We start from the raw sequence: 7,911 nt of genomic DNA on the forward strand, positions 1-7,911 counted from the left end.
CTTTTTCCTTGTAATTATTTGGGGCATATATATTTATGACACTGTATTTCTCTTTTGTATTAATTTGCATTAGATCTGTTTGAATCCAGTGTTGATTTTTTTGTATTTTATTAATTCCCAAGTTCCTTTTTTCCATATTGTGCATATGCCTCCTGATGTTCCTATTCCCTGTATTGCTTCCCCTTCATAATTTCTGATTTTTTTGTTGTTGATATTTTCAGTGTCTTGGCTGTTTGTTTTTGTCTTCTGAGTCATAGAGATGTCTGGGTTTCCTTTTGCCAGAATGTCTCTTATGGCATTTTCCTTGATGGGCGATCCCATTCCTCTACAATTCCAGGAGACCACTATCATTATTTACTTGTTGGGCAGTGCATGGCTCCTTTCCCTCTTGGTTGACTTTTTTCGTCATTTCCTGGATTCCTTCCTAAGAAGGTTTCCATAGGTTGCTGTGTTCCTAATCCCATTTCCTTTCCTGCTGCTTCATCCCTGATTTCTTTGTTTGTCTTTCTTCCTGATTTTTTTGGTATTCTACATTTGGGGGTACCTCCTTTGATTGCTTTCTGGTTAGGATTCTGTCTACTGAGGGAGGGGGGGAGGAGCGTGTTGGGGCAAAGTGATTTCCTATCATTTAATTTGTCAACCCGGGGGTTTCGTAAACTTGTGAAGCATGCGTGCACTGTATGTGCTAGAAATTGTCTTTCAGTGTAGATCAATCTAACTACAAAATAACGAAAACTAATTCATCTAATCTATGAAATCAAATAATAAAAATGAAATTTAACTAACCTATGAAATAAAAAACAATTAATGTATACTTAGTTACTCCAACATCCAATTATGAAGTGTTACCTTCTTGAGATGAGGTGTAAGCAACTATTTATACATTAACTTCTAATGTCCTAGAAAAGCAAGTAAAGTGTATAGAAGATAACTCAGTAATTGCATGTATTCAATATTCAACCATTCAATATTGAAATACGATTAAATCAATTTCTTAAAATGATCTTTAGGAATATCAGTTAATGCAATTAAATGAGGATCTTAAAAGCAAAATATAAATGCATAAAAAAGTAAAGCTCAATGATTGCATAAGTTGAAAATTCAATCACCCCATTTGAAGTCGCATTCTTGGACCGATCTTTAATTCAATTATACAATGAATTGATGGTTTGATCTAAGAAAGTAAATAACAGAACATGAAAAGAAACTAAATAACTATGAGCCCTTGCCTCAAACTTAATCCAATTAGAAAATACATGAATCTTCCCTATTGAAATGTTTTTAGAAAGCAAAGATTACACAGTTATACTAAAGCTAATACTAAGAAAGCAAATGAACTTTAATCTATAAAAGCAATTAAATCTCACAATCATTAGATGGCCATTCCAATGATGTATGAGGATGGAAAGTGAAGAAGTTCCATATACAAGCATAACCAAATTAAAGTGAACATCACTGATGAGCATGGTGCCAAATCCAAATTCTATATTCAAAACATGAGCATTTCCCCAACTTTACACATGCCTTTCAAAGGAGAAGGCTCTCCTATTTATACAAAAGCATAAGAAGCTACCCTATTTAATGAGGATCTACTAAAATCTCATATAGTTACAACCAAATAGCTCATAATGAGGCACATATCCCCTAGGTGTCTCATAGATTTCTAATCCAAATAAGAAATGATGAAACACCTCATAAAGTTACAATCCAAATAGGACACATATCCTTCTTTGAGTCCTTTGAAGAGAATTCGAATTTGAGCATTGGAGGCCACATAAGGGTGCATTGGAAGCTTCCAAATAACCTACACATGTCATGAAGCTCAAGCCACATATATAAATACATGAAACCATGTTAATTTCTTTAGTTTTTAATCATAAATTCACTTTAAATACATAAAATAAATAACTTTGGTAAATAAGGATCCTAACCCATATATTTATGAAAATAGTGGCTAATGAAAAGTTATATGGTTATAGAGATGTGACATGTAAGTGAAATGGTGACGATAAAGGTGAAAGTGGATGTCATTTTGAAGACATTTTTGAGGCCCAACGTACCCCCCAACTAGAGCAATTGCATGTCCTCATGCAAATATTGCATTAATTCCTTTGATTTGCTTAAAATGTCTTTGCTTTTGAATGAGTTTGGCTTATATCATATGTCCTTAAACTTTGCATTTGACAATTTTATTTATTTTTGCAAAGTATTCCTTGTTATACATTGAATTGCAACATGTTTGGTTGGTTTTTGTGTTTCAACCAAATTTTAATTGGTATTGGTTCTTGTGTTTCAATACCTTGTTTCTTTTTGTTGCAACAAGATTCATTGAACATATTTAAGAGTGCATCTTTAAAATCAGCCATATGGCATGCTCTTAATTTGGACATTATTTGCAAATCATATAACTTTTTGAACCATAATGCAATCATAATTGATTAGGACAAGTATGTTAGGATGAAATGAAAATGTGTGATGTTGTATGATATATGAATATGAAATGATGTCCTTTCCCTCCAACTAAAGATATGACAATGTGAAAGAGGAAGTGAGAAATTTCCCAAAGTTACAATTTTAGTACTTTAAGGAATTGCATGACTAAAAATTAGAAAACCACATATCTTCATTTACCTTCAATATGCATGAGTTATGGAAATTGAAGAGTGTGGCTGCTTTTGGATCATGGAATGAAATGTAGATTTCATCTGTTTCTTGGTTGCATAAATGGTCGATGAGATTGTGAAGTGGATTCTTTATTTTTGTTGTTAAATTTGTTGTATCTACTGCAAAATGATGAAATGATATAGTCTTCAATCGTTATAAAACTGATGGTACAAATATAGCATGCGAATAAATGTGTCGGTGTCGAGCATGATGAGAGGTCATTGGATTACCGACCATTGATGAATGTCGTTAACCAATGCGAGGCAAACTCGCCATTAATGTCAATGAGTGCCAAGGTACCTAAGTACATCTTGCGAAGGGCGAATAAATGCGCCGATGTCGAGCCACTTGCAAGATCCAACGAACAAGGGACATTGATGTATTCCCATGATTGTTGGCGAGAGAGCCTATCATTAAGGCATACAAGCCTCAAGGTGCTAATGAAGACTCTAGCTTTGGACCTAGATAATGTGTCGATGTCGATAGGCCAAGGCTTGTTAGAAGGAAGGCCTTAAGGAATCCTTCATCATCTAATGCAAGCATGAAACAATGATTTGACATTAGTTGCAATTTCACTTTCAGTTTTAGTATTTCATTTAGTTTTGTTTATGTAATTGATTAGACAGTAGTTGCAATTTTATTTTTTAGTTCATGATTTGGAAATAATGATAAGCGCAGAAATAGAAACTCTATTTTCATTTCTTGATTGAACTTTGCTTTCGGATCTTACTTAAGCTCTTTTAATTCTCATTTTTTTAGGTTCTTAGTAGTATTTACGGAAGTTAGATTTAAGATTTTTGTTAGATTGTAAATCATTAGGGATTAAAGGACCAAAAACCCCCAAAACAACATAAAACATAAAAACAACGAAGTAAGAAGGGTCATCTAGCACAAACAGTGCACTACACTTCATCAGTTAACGATACCCAGATTGATAATTTATGTAGAGCAATTTAGGACACTAAATTGACTAAACATTTTTGCGCCGTTGCCTTTAATGACTCTATGTAGTCATAGATTTGCTGTTGTATTGGATCTATGCTAGGAGAAGCTCTACTTGAGTTGCCTTCAGAATTCTGTGGAGGAGAGTTCTGTGGACTTTGTTCATATGGAACATTATCAGGGGACTGAACTGGTGTTTCTTTCTCTAAGTTTATAAACTGGGCCTCTTTTGATTTCACCTTCTTCACCTTGCCTCGGAGTCTAGTGCTCCTTCTCAAGTTTTGGAAGCTTATGGTTTCTTCTTTTATGTCCTTTTTCATCTTTCCTTTCTCCTTATTTTTCTTGAATTGCTCCTTGATATTGGTTAGTCTTTCAGAAAGCAGCTGTTCATCTTCTTGAGGTGATGAAAGTGCCAAAATGTTGGGGCAAAGTGATTGCCTATCATTTAATTTTTCAACCCGAGGGTTTCGTAAACTTGTAAAGCATGCATGCATTGTATGTGCTAGAAATTGTCTTTCAATTTAAATCAATCTAACTACAAAATAACGAAAACCAATTCATCTAATCTATGAAATCAAATAATAAAAATGAAATTCAACTAACCTATGAAATAAAAAACAACTAATGTATATTTAGTTACTCCAACATCTAATTATGAAGTATTACCTTCTTGAGATGAGGTGTAAGCAACTATTGATACATTAACTTCTAATGTCCTAGAAAAACATGTTAGGATATTCCGACACATAGGATATAGTTAAGTTCAACTTGGTCTAGTATAGAGTTAGGTTAGAGTTAGGTAAAGTGTGTTTCTTTACCGTTGTACATTTTGTAACTTACAATCCGACGGTCACGATATGTAGTGATCCGACGGTTCACTCTCACCTCGGTATTACCGACACTTGATCCGTGGCTTGACACTCGATTGGTCCATGAGTTCTATTTAAAGCGCATGGAGGGTCATTGTTCGGGTAATCCGTGCATGAGAGAAGCTTATGTAAATTTTCATTCTTTGATTAATAGATTGCCTGTAGTACCCACGTTGGGACAAGCCGTGGACTGTTTCCCTCCTTACACTCTGAGGGTTTTAACCACGTCAAAAATACTGGTGTATTGATTTGAGATCTGGTTGTGAGCGGTGTCCTTTTGGTATTCTTTCTGTGGAACTTACCCTGTAAATTCCTACATGGTATCAGAGCTATTTGAGGGCCGCGTCCGTTGGTGATCCAAATCTGAAGCCGGTAGAACTGCATGCGGCTGTCGTTTCCTAGATCTGCTGTTTCTGACTGCTTTCGGGCCGAGAGGATTACTTTGTTGCGTTCGAAGCATCTGTTCCAGTGAGGAACTCCTTTGTTTCACGCGAAAAGGTTTCCGGTAGCCCTAGCTGCGTCATTTTTCAGATCGGGAGGTATACAATGTTTTTTTTTTTTGCAGTTTACTGTTATTTTCTCTCTGCTTATTTCGGTCTCAGTTTATTTAGCCTTTTTTTAACCGGATCTATACCTTTCATTTCTGCGTATGCTCTTTGCCCTGTGACTCTGTGCGATCTGGGCAAATCAGAAACAGAAAGGAAGGATTTTTCTCATGTGTATGCTCTTTTCCCTGCACCTTAGTGTGATCTCGGAAAATCAGAAACATTGAGAAAAATATTTAGTTTTTCGGCTAAAGCTAACTTTGAGATTTTTTTAAAAATTCCTAGTTTTTTGGCTAAAGCTAACTTCGAGCCGCAAGGTTCATTTTTCTTTGCATATTCGTGTTGGGTTTTGTGTTTTGTAGGGAAAAAGAGCTTTCTCAAGGCAAGCACGCAAACCAAGGCCCCCCCTCCCTCTCTCTCTCTCTCTCTCTCAAATTTTTTGTATAGATCAATTGGTTCAAAGCTATTTTAAGAGAGTAGAGGTCTTGGGTTCAAGTCTCCATTTTGTGGGGGCGGATTTTTTCATTCCCGCACATTCGCGCACTTTGCCGGCAACGTCAACAAATTTTTTTCAAAAAGCCATAACTTCTTCATCCGGAAGCTTTTTCAGAGCCGTTTTTTTTAAAACCGCCTATTTTTTCGAGATCTATCCATTGGAACACTTACTTTCAGCATCTTCAGCTTCAGTTTAAAAAAAAAAATGGAAAGTCCATGCCAAGTCATTCTTGACAGCACTAACTACTTCCAATGGGTAGAATACATGGAAGATTTACTTAGAAGTAAAGGTCTCTTCAGAATAGCCACAGACCAAGAGAAGAAACCAAAAGATGAAGACAAGGCGGAAAAATGGGAAAATAGACAAGATCAAGCACGTGGTTTGATAGGGATGTCTATTTCTCCTGATCTTAGATTCCACATTGCAGACTTGAGACTCCTCATGAAGCATTAGAAAAACTTGCTAAAGTTTTTGGGATTAAAAATGAAATTAGAGCCCATCAACTTGAAAATGAGCTGCTTACTTTGGATCCTAATAATTTTTCTTGCATTGAAGATTTCTTGTCCAAATTCAAGACCCTTAGATATCTCTTGGAAGGTGTTAAAGTTAAGAAAGAAGATGGTAACCTTATTTATTCCATCCTTACTAAGTTGGGACCAGCCTACTCTGTATTTGTTTCCACTTTCCATTCTACAAGGGAAGCTTTCATTTGTCAAGGACAAGACTACAAGGCCCCTTCCTTTGACTCCTTTTGTGATTCCTTAATAAGAGAACAAGAAAAACTCTTACACCTTGGTCTTCTTAATCTTGGAAACTCTTCCACGAAAGCGTTAGCCGCCCAGCAGCAACCAAATTCAAAGAATCCTAAGAAGTCATATCCTCAAAAGAATGGTCCTAAACCATCTCAGCCTCAAAATGAAAGATCATTTCAGCAAAATGATAAGACCAATAAAAACAAATGGAAGAAGACTGATAGACATTGTAACTTTTGTAATCGAGATGGCCACTTAGAATCTAAATGCTTTAAGAAGATGGAAGCCTTGGAAGCCGCAATGAAGAAACATAACATCCATGTGGAGCCTACTTCAACTTCAACTTCCGGAATGGCACTTTCTGCATGTCATTGTCAATCATCTCAGTCTGGTTATGCATTAAATGTATCTTCTTCTTCTTCTCATTCTCATGAGTGGCTCATTGATTCTGGAGCCTCTTGTCACATGGCCAAAAACCAAGCCATGTTTTCTTCTTTAAATGATTGTAACACCAAAAATATATATATTGGTGATGATAGATCTCTTAATGTTGTAGGGACTGGAACTGTTCATCTAGACAATGGTCAGTTTAATGATGTATTATGTGTTCCAACCTTATCCTGCAACCTTCTATCTGTCTATCAGATAACTCATTCAGGTGAAGGTAAAATTGTTGAATTTTCACCTCATGATGTTGTAATCAAGGATCTAAAAGATCCTAAACAGATTCTAGCTACTGGTCTTGCTGATGATTCCAAAAGGTTGTATAAGTTTCACAACTTTGGGTCATCCAATCTTCCCTCAGTATTTGTTGCTCATAATGATGAAGTGAGCAAACTTTGGCATGAGCGATTTGGTCACTTAAACTATCGCTCCCTTCAGCATCTATGTAAAGAAAATATGGTGACAGGTCTTCCTATGGTATCTTGCAGAGATGGTGTTTGTTCCGGATGTGTACTCGGAAAACATCATCGGGACAGTTTTGACAAACGTGCCTCTTGGCACGCCTCAGCCCCTTTACAGCTTGTGCACAGTGATTTATGTGGTCCTCTTCCTGTTGCTTCATTCTCTGGCTGCAAGTACTTCTTAACTTTCATTGATGATTTCTCCAGACGCACTTGGGTATACTTCTTAAAACTCAAGAGCGAAGTATTTAACACTTTTTTGGCCTTCAAAGCCTTTGTTGAAAAACAATCTGGACATCAAATTCTTAAGCTAAGAACTGATAATGGTGGAGAATATGTTAAAAACACATTCATCAACTTTTGCACCGAAAATGGAATTCAAATGCAACATACTGTTCCATACACTCCACAACAAAATGGTGTAGCTGAAAGGAAAAATCGCACCTTAAAGGAAATGGCTAATTGTATGCTGCAATCTAAAGGACTCAGTCTTAGTTTTTGGGCCGAAGCAATTAATTGTGCAAATTATATAATCAATCGCACTCCTACTAAGGTTCTAGAGAATATCACTCCAGAAGAAGCTTGGAGTTCCATTAAACCAGATGTAAGTCACTTTCGTGTGTTTGGAAGTGAAGCATGGGCCCATATTCCAGATGAAAAGCATAAAGCTTTAGAACCTAAGAGTGAGAAATGTACTTTTGTTGGATATTCTGAAGATGTAAAAGGTTATAGACTTAT

The sequence above is a fragment of the Pinus tabuliformis genome, chromosome 5_2 (assembly GCF_031772625.1).
Source record: "Pinus tabuliformis cultivar Carrire ecotype Pingquan chromosome 5_2, CPIR1, whole genome shotgun sequence".
Lineage (NCBI taxonomy): Eukaryota > Viridiplantae > Streptophyta > Pinopsida > Pinales > Pinaceae > Pinus > Pinus tabuliformis.